This window comes from Astatotilapia calliptera, chromosome 7 (genome assembly GCF_964374335.1).
Source record: "Astatotilapia calliptera chromosome 7, fAstCal68.1, whole genome shotgun sequence".
In the NCBI taxonomy this organism is placed as follows: Eukaryota; Metazoa; Chordata; class Actinopteri; order Cichliformes; family Cichlidae; genus Astatotilapia; species Astatotilapia calliptera.
The window spans coordinates 24,178,504-24,194,496 of NC_137428.1; positions in this window are offsets into that span (position 1 = coordinate 24,178,504).

Below are 15,993 nucleotides of genomic sequence, written 5' to 3' on the forward strand. Positions count from 1 at the left end.
TGATAGAGTGGCCACTGTTTAACTCTGATAACATCAGGCACCGGGGCCTGCACAGCCACAGGGCTCCGAGACACACTTTTATGACTTAAGTATCTGGGGCTGATATCTACTGCAATCAGTGCTATACACCCTCATCACATACTTAGACAGATAGTGAGACGCTCTCTGTCTTTCCAACAGATAAACACACACACACAACTTCAAAGGACATTTCTTTGACTAATATTAATTTTCTAGAAATTTAGTCTAACTTTAACCATAAGTATTACTTGCCTAACCTTAATTTTAGCCTCGAAACATGCCGATGTTTTTTCGAATGTTTGAATGCTGAAAACTTGCAAACCTTGCCAAACTACAACAGAGATTTTAAATAGAAAAATCCTAATATTGATTTTGTTTGTTTATCTTATTATGACTAACCAGTTTGTAATGCCACATCGTTGGGGAAACTGAAATTACTGACTATACCAACAACTACAATGTATATGTGTGACATACATCACCAAGGTTGGGAGTTTAATGAGATTTTCAGATGCACAATATGATAGAACTCTGAATCTGTAGCATTTGAAAAAGAGACAGAACCAAAGCTAGCATAAAAGGATTCATTGATGAGTATTATGGGAGGAAGGACTTTATTGTCAGTAATAATAATAATAATGTTTTAATGATTGGGATGGAGACTGTCAGTCTAACATATCAGTCTAAAACCTTCAATACATGTTTAATTGGCCCCTCTCTGTATGTGCACACAGGAAAAGTAGTTGTGTTGCTTAAATAATCATTTAGACTGGACTTACTTCTCTCTTTTTTGACCGTTGCATTTCATTTGTGAGTGACTGGTTGTTGTAGACACTGCAAAACAGCAAATTCGATCTCAAAAATGCACTTTTCGCAAACTGAAGTGCTCCTTAAGCTGTACTATGAACTGTGCTGTAAATCTGTTGCATCCAGTTAATAAAGCCCCACCTAAACCACTGCTGTCACTTGTGTCAGCTTATTGAGACACCACCAAGCGCTTTTACTCCTCTTTGACCTAAGAAACAGGGGTGTGTGTGCCATTTGATAGACAGCCTTACTTCAGTCTTTCACAATGATGGTCAGTCAAACAAACAAAAAGAGGGATGAGATGAGTTTCTCAGGGGAGTGAGGATAATAAAATCAGAGTGTCTGTGTGTCCTGAGAGGGGGCAATATTTGATGCTCTAACAAAATGAAGGTCTTTGGCGGCCCATCCTGGCAGTCTTTTAGCTAAAGCAAGCAGATTTCTTTGAAGCCTGGCCACCATGGCTGAAGAGCCATTACTCCCAGGTTTTTCTATACATTAACCATGCTACAGCAGCACAAGTGCATTACAGACAGCCGCCCCAGCAGGACCCAATTGTACTCCCTCTTGTTAAGTATTACCCCAACAGAGCTTTTGATTTTATTTTCATTTTTTTTCTCCACATGCCGCTTATCCTCCTCCCCACCCCCGATCAGATTAGGATCGATTGCTGCGTAGCAGAGCTTGCCCAGACAGAAGGACCAGAACAACGCTACAACGTGATTGTGCTCCTCAGGCCCCGCCTTGGAGACTATTCAGGCGACTAAATAGAATGATTTGCCCTTAGATGTCAAATTTCCTCCGAGACAAGGATGTCAATACCAATTAGATTGTCTGCAGTTGCCGTAGTTACGCTAGCCTGCCCCACACACCATTGCCGCCACCCCAACATCTTTCCCTCTAAACATACACTCGCGCTCTTTTAACGTCTCTCTCACATCTCTCTTTTTTTTTTGTAGGCAGAGTGGTGGTCTCGGCACCAAGCCTTTAGCCTCAAATCAGTTTTATGACTGGCGCTGCGCAGACATTAGGCTAACTCCATTAGCCTCTTGGAGATGGCCTGAGGGGATACTGAGGGGCCAAGGATGGGACTGGGTAAGGGTGTGTGTGTGTGTGTGTGTGTGTGTGTGTGTGTGTGTGTGTGTGTGTGTGTGTGTGTGTGTGTGTGTGTGTGTGTGTGCATTTAGCGAGAGGATGAAGGGGTAACATTGTCTTACAGAGTCTTCTGGCATCTCCTTAAAGGTCACTGTCTGCTGGTCGGAGGAGGCAAAAGCCCACTGATGCAAGAACATAAACAAGAAAGAGAAGTGGGCAGAAAATGGATTAATGAACAAATGTAATTAGGAGAAAGGGTGGATGGAGAGAGTGGGAGAGAGGACTCTGTCTCCACTTAGCATCATGGCTCCTGCAGGCGCTTAAGTGCTAACATGACAAACAGATGTGGCATCGGCTGGCCAGACATAGGACGAGACACTCGGATACACATAGGGGCGCACAAATGCATCTTCACATGTATGAAGTCGCCAGCTGTCTTTTACTCTCTTTTCTAGTCCTCTAAAAATTGAGCACAGAAATAACATAAGAGAACTGACAGTAATTGCAGATGTTTTGCTAAAATCTGCAAAATTACTCATGAGAAAATAAAAGAGACAAAACACAAGTTCACAACAAGTTCAACTATGTCCGCGTGAGCAAGATATTAAGCAGCTGTGCAAAGATTAATTTATCTGGAACTCCTTCACAATGTCATAGCAGGCGCTTCTACTGATACACTAGAATCTATAAGTTTTCAATCATTGTTTTCTGCCTTTGATCTGTCAGTCTAGTGATATGTCCTCTATGTATTTTATTCATCTGTCAACCATTTATTCCTGCATATGTTTTACCATGATGTCATCATCTCAAGATTTCAGCTTAAAAACCTGCTGATACGCTTTCAAGAACAGAAAAGGTGCACTATCAGTGTCCCGATACACACTGATAGTGCAGAAGTTGTTCCATCAAACATTTGACATCACCAAGTATGTGTTAATTTCCTTCTATTTTGTTTCTGTGATATTTGGCACAATAATATGAAGTCTTATGCTTTGTTTTATGGGTTTCAATTATTATCAACAATAATTATCGGGTAACTGCTCCAATTTACTGATTAACTAAATTAGTATCTTTCAAGAAAGTATTTAAAGCATTCTGCTCTTTTTTTAATAAGCTATATTCTGTAGCTACACTGGGAATATTTTTGAGAGCATGTGAAAATAAAATGTCTTACATTTAGTCCCATAGTCAAAATTAAAACTTTCCTGTTCTCAAAGCACCGGTTCAAATGTTTGAGATGCATGGGGAAAACATATTTTCCGTGTAAACACTGAAAACTTTCCATCACTTTAATGTTAAAAGCACACTGTGCACAACTGGCAGACACTTTCAAAGTAATATAAAGCATAACCAAATCCCCTTCTTTCACTATTCCACCCACCCTTCTCTCCCCCTCTTTTCTAAGGGCACAGCACCACACAATCAATTGAGGAATGGAAACACGGCTTGCATTTTGAAGTTGGTTTAACCTTGCAGTGACACCTATTGCGGATGGTTTGAAATGGTTGAGAAGAATAGTTTCCGCATGCTGGATTCTGCAATTAGGCAGCACATCTGCTCCAGCAGCAGCAGAAGCAACAGCAGCAGAAGCAGCACCCTAGCATCCCCCCAGAAACTTGAATTTTGGCATTTGTTGAGCTTGCCGTTGGTTGTCAGCCAACGCAAACAGTTTCCACTGCACAACTGCGAATAATTTTATGAGATGGATTTCAACTGGACAATTAGATGGATTTCAGCTGTGAATATTTTTTTTTAAAAAGTGCCATGCATTTCCAATCTGTAAGTAAAGTGACAGATTAAGGGAACAGAAGAAACACAGATGCAAGTCACAAAACAGGAAGAGCACGGGGCTCAGTAAAACGAAGAGTCAACGAGGGATAAACAGAAGGAACGATGAAAGAAGGGGAGGAGAGACAGTGACAGCCATGAGACAGAAATTTACAACCAATCATCAGTTAACCACTCCAATCATAATGGATAAAGCCATTAAATTTGCATCTTTTTTTTTCTAAACAACCCTCAGACTGACACTGCCTACAGATCATTAGCTTGTATTGATGGCTGATGCAACTGCGCAGACCGAAAGTCTGAGAAGTTCACTGTTTGTCAGTTAATTCGCCACGTGTAGTCAGGAGCAAAACAAATGCCTTCCCTCTCAATTTACGCATGTCTCATTAAATGCAATCCAGTTATTTCAAGACTAATGCCTTTTGCTCTCAAGTTGGCATGTTTACTTTGGTCTCGTTTTTCTTGTGCTGAATAGGCACAGAATGTGACCATTAAATATATTGCTGATGGAGAGACAAGGGGAGAGAAACATCAATATTAAAGGGAATTGGAGTTACTGCCGCCTGTGTTACATGACAGGCTATCCCTGGTGACATCATGACCAGGTCAGATAAAAACTATAAAGTAAGCAGTGAATTCAAAATTCAAAATCAGAAATTGGTTAATAGAAAAAGCAAGTCAAGGATAAAACATCTAAATAAACTTTTAATGAATATAGTCAAGATTTTAAGATTCTTCGGTTTTACTGTACTTACTATACTCTACTTAAGTATAAATTAAAAAGGTAAGAATATGATTTGATGCGGCTGAATCCACTGAAGCACTGGAAAATCAGATTGTTTGGAAAAATGAAAAAACTAACTAGCATTTGCTTCACCATTATCTGTGAAATTAGCATCTGTGTAATGAAAAGAATATGTGAAACAAAGGGACCTTTGGACATGGCATACTCCATAAAACCTTACTTTCAGCACCTCTGAAATTAAACCTAAAGTCGCCCCAGAGGGGCTATTAGATGACAAATCCTTGCTATTGACCAGGTTCTGCCCTCTGCTTGCTCGTGAGTGACGTCCAAACCTCTTTGATGTCCCTCACCACAACAACACCAGCTCCACTTCCTTTTCTTGAAAAGTACAAAAATGTGAGTCGCAACATTTAGGCAATCGAAAAAGAGCAGGAGAAGGTTAAAGGGGCGAAAGGGGACTCACAACACTCAAAGTAAGCCAGATGTGGAAAACCACGCTTGCTGTGGACCTGCATTAATGAAGGCAGAGATTCATCTAAGGGTGCTGATAGGCAACAGGATGCCGTGTGATAGGCCATTGCGCATACACTCACTCACCTGGTCACATGTGCTAGCAATAAGTTAGACTTGCTGCCACTCTGTTCAATCAAACAGATGGGATACGGGTGAGATTTGTCTGAGTTTTTTCACAGAGATGAGAAATAAAAGCATATGGGAGAAAGAGCATACACTGCTGAAATGCAGCATACATTGTGTAATCTGTAAGTAAAGGAGCTGATTTATATTTAGCACAAATATATTAAACTTACATACTGGGCCCTAAAACAGTCTTTTCAAGTGATGCAGTGCCACTTTTTATAGTAATAATAATAATAATAGCTTTTAAATGGGAAAAATAAACCATAGTGTCTATTAGTTTTTATCTGGACAATGATACATTCAATGAAAGCAAAACTAGTACTTAGCACAGAACATTGTATTGTATAAAAGCTTTTTTTGTGGCAAGTTTAAAAACAAAAATGTCTCTTTTAGTTATAAAAACTTTGGTGATAAAACACAATAATTTTAAAGTGCTGCGAATAATTTATCCTAATATAATTCAAACATACATTTAGTGTGTGCCATTAAGTATCATTACCACAATGCTCACAGCTATTTTGTGTTTTTTATTCTGGTGGAATAAAATAATGATGTAGATCAAGGTTAATATCCAACTTAATTTACTATGTCTGTCTTTTAAGTTGTAATGTTATTTTCATCTATATTAATTTTGCTAATTTAAAACTAAATGTATCTGATAATTAGAAAAAGAGATGTTTCGTTTTAGCATAAATGGGCCGGTGTCAGTATGGAGAACAGTAAATCAGTACATATATGGCTGCAAATTGCTTTGTGACTTTAATTGTTATTATTATCATTAGTTGCAAAATTCTGCAATATTACCTACATTAATGAAAGTCTTATAAGGAAGACCTAGACTCATGTATCTCTGTGTAGGAGACTCTTGGGTGTTTCCTTTTCTACACCTTTAAAACAGCAGAGAGATTTCAGAAAGGAGTTTTAAAGTAGAGCTGCACTGGTATTGCTACAAGACTTGTTTTTCGTCTATGATTTGATCATACCATCAAAGATACTAGTGCACTTCAAAGGTACGCAGAGTAATTAGGCATATGTGTACAGAAGACAGTATGTACACTGTAGTGTGACTCACGTCTCTGTCGCAGCGGTATCCCTCCAGGGCATTCAGCAGAGCATGCATAACATACAGTATGCCAAAGATCTCCACAATTTTAACTGTAAGGCGTTTTTTACAGTAAAAAAATAACAGTTTGAATATATTAGCATTCACAAAAAGACTGCAGAAAGTGCTACACGAAAGGAGAAGGAGGGAGGAAAAGAGTGAGGGAGAGCAGAGGGTGAATGAAAATGTAAAGACTGCTTGGAACACTTAAATTAAACTGTACGTGAACCCCTAAACGCCAACAAAATCTATTCTTCGTCGTTACACATGACCGCAAAGCACTTACAGCCATCATGCAGGAATGCTAGGTCGAGATGTTTATAGGCTTTAAACATATATATTTCCTTCCCAGGTAAAAGATCTTTGCTCAGTACTTTAACTTTAGGTTGTGATGTGTACTGACAGTTTGAGATTAGATGTGATTAATATATATATATATATATATATATATATATATATATATATATATATATATATATATATATATATATATATATATATATACATATATATATATATATATATAAATAGATAGATAGATATTTGTAAAGAAAAAAATGTAAAGAAAAAAATATAACTACTGATTAAAATCTTGGTTACAATTACCTCAGCAAAACATCCACACTGTCGAAACAGCTACAAGTTTGACAGCGTTGTGGCGTGTAACTACATTGCTGGTTTTCTGATCTCTCATCAGCTGCTCTCAGTGACACATCACATTAGACTGGGACTGAACTGTGGTAATGATAACCACAGTTGCATGGTTACGATGGTATTTAAGAAGCCTAATGTCCTGTTTGTTTTCCTATGTGTTCTCTCAGAGGTGCTCTCAACCCAGCAAGAGTGTCATGATTGGTGTGTTTTTGTCTGTGTACATGTTCGGAGACACTCCCTCTCTTAATCTGGGCAGGCCTTTTTCTCCCTCTTCATGTGTCTGTCTCCCAGCTTCATTCAGTAACTCACTTTCCCTCACTCGCTCTTTTCTTTCCCTTTCTACTTCCCCTCTTTATGTCTGCTTGTTTCCTCCTCCTCCTCCTTCTTTCTTCTGCCCTTTCTCCTCCCACAGGGGTTGTATGCATTCCTGCCAAGAGGGGCGGAGGTGTCTGTGATCCGGCCTCGATAAGGACCAGACCTCGCCTCCACGCTACCCTCCCTCGTGTTCACCCTAGTCCTCACCCCCTCCCTGGGAAAATGGGTGTACCCTCCTCCCTGGCAGGGCACCGGCTCCCCTTTGAGTGTGCTGCCTTGGCTGGCAGCAGAGACTTAACATGATTTGTTTGTCTGCTGCTGTGTGTTTGCACCAAGCCCTAGCACCAACCTCCATTACTCCTGTCAGAGATCCAGAGGGCTGGTTAGCTAGTGCAGATCAGAAGCGAGGCCGTCAGAGGCTGGATGTGGAGGGTTAAAGGGGTGTTAAAGAGGCTGAGGTAAGAACGGCTAGAGATGCACAGGGGTTTGAAAAGTCACATAATGGAAGCATTCAGCATTTTTAAAGTAAGTCAAGCTGCAGCTGCCTGTAAGAAAGAAAGAAAAGAAAACAAGCACACACATTCACATGGAGACACATACAAAACCATTTCACTAATCACTCAGTTTTATCCATGAGGATTGAGGGGTTTGTCATTCTTCTTTTTTTTTCTCTTTTTTTCTTGGTGTTTTCTAATTGGCTCACTTCCTGGTGCACTGGGAGACAGCAGGCACAGGAGCGGCTGCCCAGCCGGCCCATTGATCTTTCATCAGCCCATAGAGTTAAAGTTGAAGGCAGGAGGGAAAGGCTGGAGAGGCTGTCCCTCTTTTTATGGCAGCCTGCTGGAGCCTGCCTCAGATTGTTCCCTGTTTCCTCAAATTGTTTTTCATTTAGTCAGGCTGCAGCGCCGTGCTGCTCTGAAGAGGTGAGGTGGAGTGTCACAGACATTTAGGGGAGCACGTAACAGCTACAGTCTGGGTAGGTGGATACAATAGTATAGCACAACTGCTTTGCTGATAGCATTTTAGCTTCTATGTGTCTGTGTGCGTGTGTTTGAGTATCTGGACATATGTGCTACTTTAACCATGAGGTTTTCTCTGTATGAAAATGACCTACAGGCTGAAGGGCTTTGTAGTAGATAATAACCTCATAGCCTTATGAGCGATTATCGTAAGAGTCCATTCAACTGTCTTTGACTCTATAATCTTATAAAGCTCTATTTTAGATATCATTACTAGAGCAGCAGTAATCTTAGATGACACACTAGAGTACCACTAATTTAGTGGGAGATGATATAGCATATTAAATTGCTTCACTTGATAATATTTCTATTAGTCAAAGCCATTTTAGATTATGAACAACTATAAGAGGTCTTAACAACTCAAGTTTCACTTGAGGGGCTAAAATTACCTTGTTCAATTTGCATGAAAGCCATGGTAGTGGTCAAGACATCCACGTGACATCCAATCAGAGGGTCTAATCAGTATGTGGGTGTGGTCCGTTGTATCCCCAACAGTATTCCATTGATCTGAGCTCCAGCGCTGAGCTGCAGCAGTCATGTAGGCCCTAAATTGGTCATCTAACTGATATGTGATATTAGGATCCTTCTTCGAGGAAGCTCCACAGGGATCTGGTCAGAGGGAGAGAGAGAGCGAGAGAGGTGGGGGTTGAGTGAGAAAGAGAGCGAGAGAGAGAGACTTCAGATCACCAGATCAATTTTCACTGGACTTTGAATATTTCATGGAGTCTTGCAACAGATACACGAATAGGCTAAATAACAACAACCCCATCCCATCACAAACATACATCAGGTTGTGTAATCTCAACCAAAAAAAAAAAAAAAAAAAAAACATGAACATGAACATGAACATAAATATGGTGTTTTTAATCCTTCATGAACTACAAAAAGGCTTGGACATCAGAAGACAAAGCCCTACTGAAAGAAGAAAAAACACATTGACTGCATTAATAGATTCCGGTGAAAGGAAATTTATTGCACAGCTCAGAAAGATCACTCTGAGAAGATGATGCCCAGACGCAGAGACACGCAAACACACATGGCCCCTTCACCCAAAGGGCCGAGTTAGGGGAATCATGTCTGGATTATGTTTCTAGTCCCAGCAAACATGTGGCTGATATAAGGCTCAGATAGTGACTCCACCCTGGTTCTTAAAAGTGGACACAAAAGACAACCTCCTTAAAAAGCCTGTGATATAGATTTAACAGATATGCCTGCGTGTGAGTGCATGAGCGCATTTGATTCACTTGTCTGCTTAATTCTGTCTGAATTGTGTAAGATCCTAACACGAATGTCTCATCGCTAAAGAAAAACTTAAATTACATGCTGTGTAAAGCAGACCGTAAATCTATCAGGACTCTCAGCAGTAACAATGCAAATGGGGTAACACACTCTTAGAGCAATAACCCACACCTGACCCCTAAACCTTCGTGCATGGAAAGGATGTTGTTTCACCAACTGTCTTCAAGTACTTTCCTCTCAGAAAGACATCAATGAAACCAGAGCTTGTCATGCTCTGTATTTGTTTATTAAGTATTCTACTGGACTGGCTCACTCCCAAGATGGCTGTAACTGAGAGATTTGTTCATGTAGGCATTAGGGCTGGCTATCAGTGGTGAATTATTTATTGCAAAAAATCTTCCTTTCCTTGATGGATGAGGGAATATGTAGGACTGCTCACTGACTCTGCCTTGTATTAACAAGCAGGATGAAAACATTGTTAAAAACTATACACTGATGCTGAGTTTGGGGAGAAAAAAAGGTGTGAGAATATTTATTTAGAGGACAATAACTGCAGTAATAAAATTGCAAACAGATGATCTGGTAATAAATTTGCCACAGTACACTGCTTGCGGGATGTCTATTTTTTCAAAGGAGATTTAAAATGTGTATTTGATAACTGAATTTCACTACTATATAAATTAACATTTCTAATTTAAGTGATTAAAGGTTTTTTAATTTTTTACATGTTGTTTTTGTGCTTTTTTGTTTCAGCTCTTTATTTCAAAACTCCCAAAAAGCTGTCAGCCTTTCAGTGCCTCATTAAAATGTTTGAATGATGCATATTTAAAACAAAAAGAAACAGAATAAGTGTGATCAACAGCAGCATGTGCTGTCTGCTTCCACTGACAAGAGCATCAAGAATTCCACAGGAGAGAAGCAGTGCTTGCAAAATATCAACTCGGTGGAACCCCGACTACTATTTCAGTTTATCTAATAAAATGGAAGCAAAGGATAGACACAGGTCTTTGTGTGAGGAAAAAGTCTGTTACTATTGACATCTTTCCTGACAAATTTAAATCACAAATGATTTGTTCAAATAAGACTAAATCACATTTTGGTCCTTTTCTCTGCCCCTTTATTATGCTAGTTCTAGTAGTCTGAGCAGTGAAAGAAAAAGGGCAGAGGGGTCTGGCAATTGTCATTCAATGGCTGAGCCATTTTGGAAATCACCCTTCTCTTTTTGTTCCTGCTGCCTCCCGCTCTCTATTTCCTTATGGCACACTAGATGGAAGGCTTCCCTTTATGATTTCCAAGATACACGTACACCGCCAATCCCCTTCTTTCTTAGAGAAACAGGCACATATAAAATGACTGAATGAGTCAATCTTGCAAGCAAAAAAAAGGAAAAATCCTGGCAGTTCAGTTGACAACAGGATAACTATATAAAGCTGATTAAGCACTAATTGAAAATTCACATGAAGATACTAGGACGGTTTACACAGAGGCACCTTTTAGTCCTAAATCAAGTAAAATTTAGTATATAATTCTAGTCAATGTGACATTTGTAAACTTCAGATCCAATCTGAATAAAATTAGCCTAGCCCTATGACCCAGGGACATCCAAGCAGTCTCACAAAGAGCCACTAAAAGGGATCCATGACCCATTTTGAGTCTTGGCCCATATTTCAAGAATAAACACCAGTGAGCCCCAGCATCATCTTCACTGAAAGAAAAAAGAAAACAACAGAGAGAAAAAAAACAGAAAAGGAAAATGTTCCTCGCCCCAACTATTTAAAAAAATAACAACAGTGCAAGCGTGATAACTACATTTAAAACTACATAAAATCTAAGCTACCAATGGAACTGCTGAACATGTGCATGCTGACAGTGTGATGATGTTTTGAGCAACTGCAGGCCTGCTTTAGAATGACCCGAATGTTAAGGTTTTAATCTGAAAATAAATAAATAAAGAGTCAGGCATAGCCTCCAAGCTGCCAGTCTCACACTGAAGGAAAAATATTATCATCAAAACGGAATGAAATTCACTGGCATCACCACTGGACACAAAATAACCGCTGACTTTATGCACCGGTGTGTGTGTGTGTGTGTGTGTGTGTGTGTGTGTGTGTGTGTGTGTGTGTGTGTGTGTGTGTGTGTGTGTGTGTGTGTGCTTTTGCGATCGAGGGATGTTTTTGAGGAGTTTTAACCCTCTGCCTAAGAATGTCAAACAGCGTGGAGTTTTGAATTGTGTGACTTCTACCTTGTCCTTGTCACAAGGTTGAATATTAATCCACAAATGACCTCCATTTTTCACACCTGAATCAAAACACTCAAGTTCTGACACACACGCACACACACACAGAGTATATTTTCAGAGTAATCCTTATCACACTGTTTGTGCCAGCCTGCAATCAGACACCAGGTGATGTGGTGTGGTGGGAGGGATGATATGAAGCAGAAAATGTGAGCATGTCTTCAGTCTTGTAAAGGGCTTAAAAGGACTGCACTGAATGCTAGAGAAAGAAATGAAAATCAAGGTGTGAATCAGTTTCTAATGTGCTTCTGTGTGTGAACCTTTAGAGAACGGAGTATCTTAAGCTACTTTAACATGTTGCAACAATAGTCACTGTATCAAAACCTCCAAACCTAATACAGGAGTAAAATAGCAGGTAAAACAGAAGTAGAAAAATAGCAAATAAATAAAAATAAATAAACTGGGTGTAGCCTATGTATTATTAAAAATGGACATTGTCAATTTTAGTGGTCATTTTGAAATCCATTGCTGTGATACTGATCTGATTATTTTTTTATTATCAAACCATATTGTCTTCAAAAAATAGTTTTAAAACATATTCAGTTCTTTATATCAGGATATGTTGCAATTTTGTTTCTTACTAATATCCATCAGTAGTCCCCACTGTGGAGCAAACCTGGAGACATGACATCAAACGATCATCAGTATTTACATGACCAGGAAATGTCCCGAGAAATGTGTTTGGAAACGACTGAAAAATGATGACCAAGCGCTGCTTGGCCGGACGCGTCTTGCCTTCAGCGTGGAGTTAGTTTGTGCGCCAGGCGCCGAGGAGAATAATCTGTTTACAATGTGTGCGTTGATGGCCATTTTTTATGATGTTGTTTAATCCACAGTGGAGTAAAGGGTGGGCTGTGTAGCAGAGCCCCAGACAAACTGGCTCCAGTGGCCATCTCTGTAGCCTATAGGCTTCTCTATTTGAGCCGAGAGACAGGTGTAAATCTCTCCTGCGATCTTTACTCTGCACTCTGCGCCTCACTCACCTGAAGGTAAATAAATGGTTTATGGCCAAGTAAATGAACCACCTCTCCTGCTTTGTGGGCTTGTGCACCGAAAAAAGAAGAACAGCCTCAGATGTCATTGTCATCAATTGAACCGAAAAAGGAAAATGGACAGTGTGTGGTAGATACGTAGGGAGGGAAATATTAATATATCGATTTGTGTATCTATCGGGACGGGAAAGACGGCATTTATTCATAATTTTGCCATAAGACATCTTTATTAAGCTTTTTTTTTTTTAAAGAAAATGAAGAAATAAAGTTCAGTTTACAGAATGTTTCTAAATAGCTGCTTTTTAATCCAATCAGAAGTATCCAAAGCTGAGTAGTGGTCATGTAAACTTGATACAAATATAACGCAGAAAAATCAATTACTGTTGGCTAAAATATTTTCAGAAAATATGCGCATAGATAGCTCTATTTCGCTTATGGGGCAGCACTATATTTACTGGCGGATTCGTTTGACTGTGTGTGTGAATACTTTTAGACACCGTTATTTTAAATGGATTGATACTCAAAATAATCTCAGTGTCCCTGGATCGCTTTGCTATGCTGTCATTGGCACCCGTTGTGTGTGTGTGTGTGTGTGTGTGTGTGTGTGTGTGTGTGTGTGTGTGTGTGTGTGTGTGTGTGTGTGTGTGTGTGTGTGTGTGTGTGTGTGTGTGTGTGTGTTGAGACAGAGCAAGAGAGAGAGAGAGAGACCAAAAGAGAGAGAGGGGAACTATTATACCAAAGTTCTGCAAAGTAGGTCTGTGCCATTCTTGATTAGGGATTGTTCCCAAAAGATGGTTGCAGACATGAGATAATGAGGTCCTGTGATAACGCGGGCCTCCTTTAAGTTTTTCCCATGAAACGAGACTGTCGCCAGTCCACAAAACGACACTGTGCTTCGGCACCACGCTACTCACTTCTCATTTGTCGAGCACAAAAGCTGATCCGCCCCAAATCCGCACTAACAAACCAAGGACCGGGAGCAAATCATATAATGTTCAATCGTATTCACTTCTCCACTAATTAACTGGACTCCCACCTTATTCTTAAATACAGTGACCAATTAAACAGCCGTGTTTGCCAAAGGTCTCTGGGGCCACAGTCGGTCGCCAGGAACATTTGTGAAGGTCTGCGGCGTCACAATAGGCTATGGATCTTATTAGGTGAATGACCCCAGCGAGGAAAGGTTAGAGGCTTTTTCACTGTCGTCGCTGGAAAACTAAGATGTTTCCTAATCGGATTTTAATTGCTTGGTTGAGTGGCTGATTCGTGTCCTCTCAGTGTTCGCAGTGGGATGAGTTTGTATTTCTGCGCCGATCCGCAAACATATGAAATCGTGACCTTGATGTATTAGATGAAATTATAATTTTAATTTACAATCAGAATTATTTTTATTTAATTGAAGAGAAACCCGAGGTTTTATATACAGGGCTGAAATCAACAGGTGTAAACAGAATCTGTACTGAAAGTGACGCAGTTATAACTGTTTCTGCACAGAGCACTGATACTTTAATTTAAACCCCCCTCTCTGTCTACTTCACAGTGAGATCCAATATCCTAACATATAGCTATAAAGGCGGACGTGACCACAATGACCATCAGTCCAGCACATAGATCCACGAAGGGGGCACAGTTACATTTATTTATTTATTTTTGCCCCGGCAAATGTGCTATTTTTTGCAGCAGTTGCGCGTACTGAGCCTAGCCTGCGCTTATTAGAGGTCACTCTAGACTTCTATAAGTTAAGCCAAGCAGGTTTAGCTTACGTTCAAAATACTCCCCCTCATTACCCCAAAAAATGTCTTTATACAAAACATCTGTGGGGGAGTACAATAAATGAAAGCACGGCTCCAAACCGCATCCTACTTCTTTTAGATTTTCATGTGGTTTTCGTGTATTGTCTAACTCAGTAAATACGGCCAGTCTCATATTTCAAATGTCACAATTCTCTGACGACTTGCAATTTGAACATGAAAAAGCAGCAACGGCAGACAGCTAGTAAAAAGAAAAAGGGAAAAGGTGGCTCTGAAACCTATTACATTCGCATTTACTTTTGAACAGATGTATTTGAAAAAAAAAATTTTTTAAAGTTCCTTCCTTCCTATATATGTATAGAGAGGGAGAGAGAGAATTGTTCATAAAGTTGATGTTTCAGTTCATAACTTTGCCCAGCCAGATGAAGCTTCACATTCAGTTGCCACAGAAGTCGTTTAGTTAGTTTTTAATATGAGCACATAGATAATTTTAAAGTCCTTTAAATGACCCAGTTAATTTATGATTGTAACCCATCTGAGAAATGTAAATACTTATTATGGATTATCCACACATCCGCACCGTTTTTAAGCGCTGCACTTGCCATAACTTTACAACATAAAATAATAATAATAATAATAATAAAACTCTATTCTGCTTCTAAACAATATAAAGATTTTCGGGATCTTAATAAACATAGAGAATATGAACATATGTTGCTGTCTGTTGTTGATTTCTCAGAAGAGAAAACGTTTCAACTGCAAGCAACTTAATGCAAGGCTCCAAATACCCAGAGGAGGTTTCCGCAAACATTTACAAGGTATTATAGTTTCAGAAGTTACTGCAGGGATGCATCCAAAGCACGGAGAAGCATGTAGGAGATTCAATTGACCGCACTCAACTTTGCCGCCGTTTGAGCTTGCAGCATACACTTCAAATTTTTGTTCCCGCTACTGACAAAACCGTTAATTCACCCAGAAACGGGAGGTCAAGTTTCAGCAAAAGCAGAAAAAAAGATGGGCGACAGCTCACAGGAACATTTGTGTAAGACCGCAAAGGTTTCTGTGTACAAAGAGCTCCAGTATGCCCTGGGCTTTCCTAAAATTATCCGTCGAGCGTTATTATGACACTTGTTGCTTCTATCTATATGTTTGAAAAATGTCAAGAGTGAGTTCACTCAGCTCAAATTTAGCAGGTGTGTTTAAGAAGAAGGGTATATAAATATGAAGAAATTCTGTGAATCCTGTGAACGATCTGACAACAAATCTGGACATTTTCAGTTCGTTTTGGAGCAGTTTTTGTCATAATTATTTAAGACTTAAACACTGGATTCGCTGTATTTAAAACAAAGCTTGGGGTCAGAGGCATCTTTTTTATTTGGATCTCGTCATTTCCTGAGTGATATCATTATGTATCTCATTAAAGCTCGACATTTTACTGCTATCCTATGTGAGAAAGAAAAATCTATACGTGTTACACAAGCCTGTGCTGCTTTATTTCTGTTTGCTAGTGCCTCTCTTCTGTTGAGTAAAACA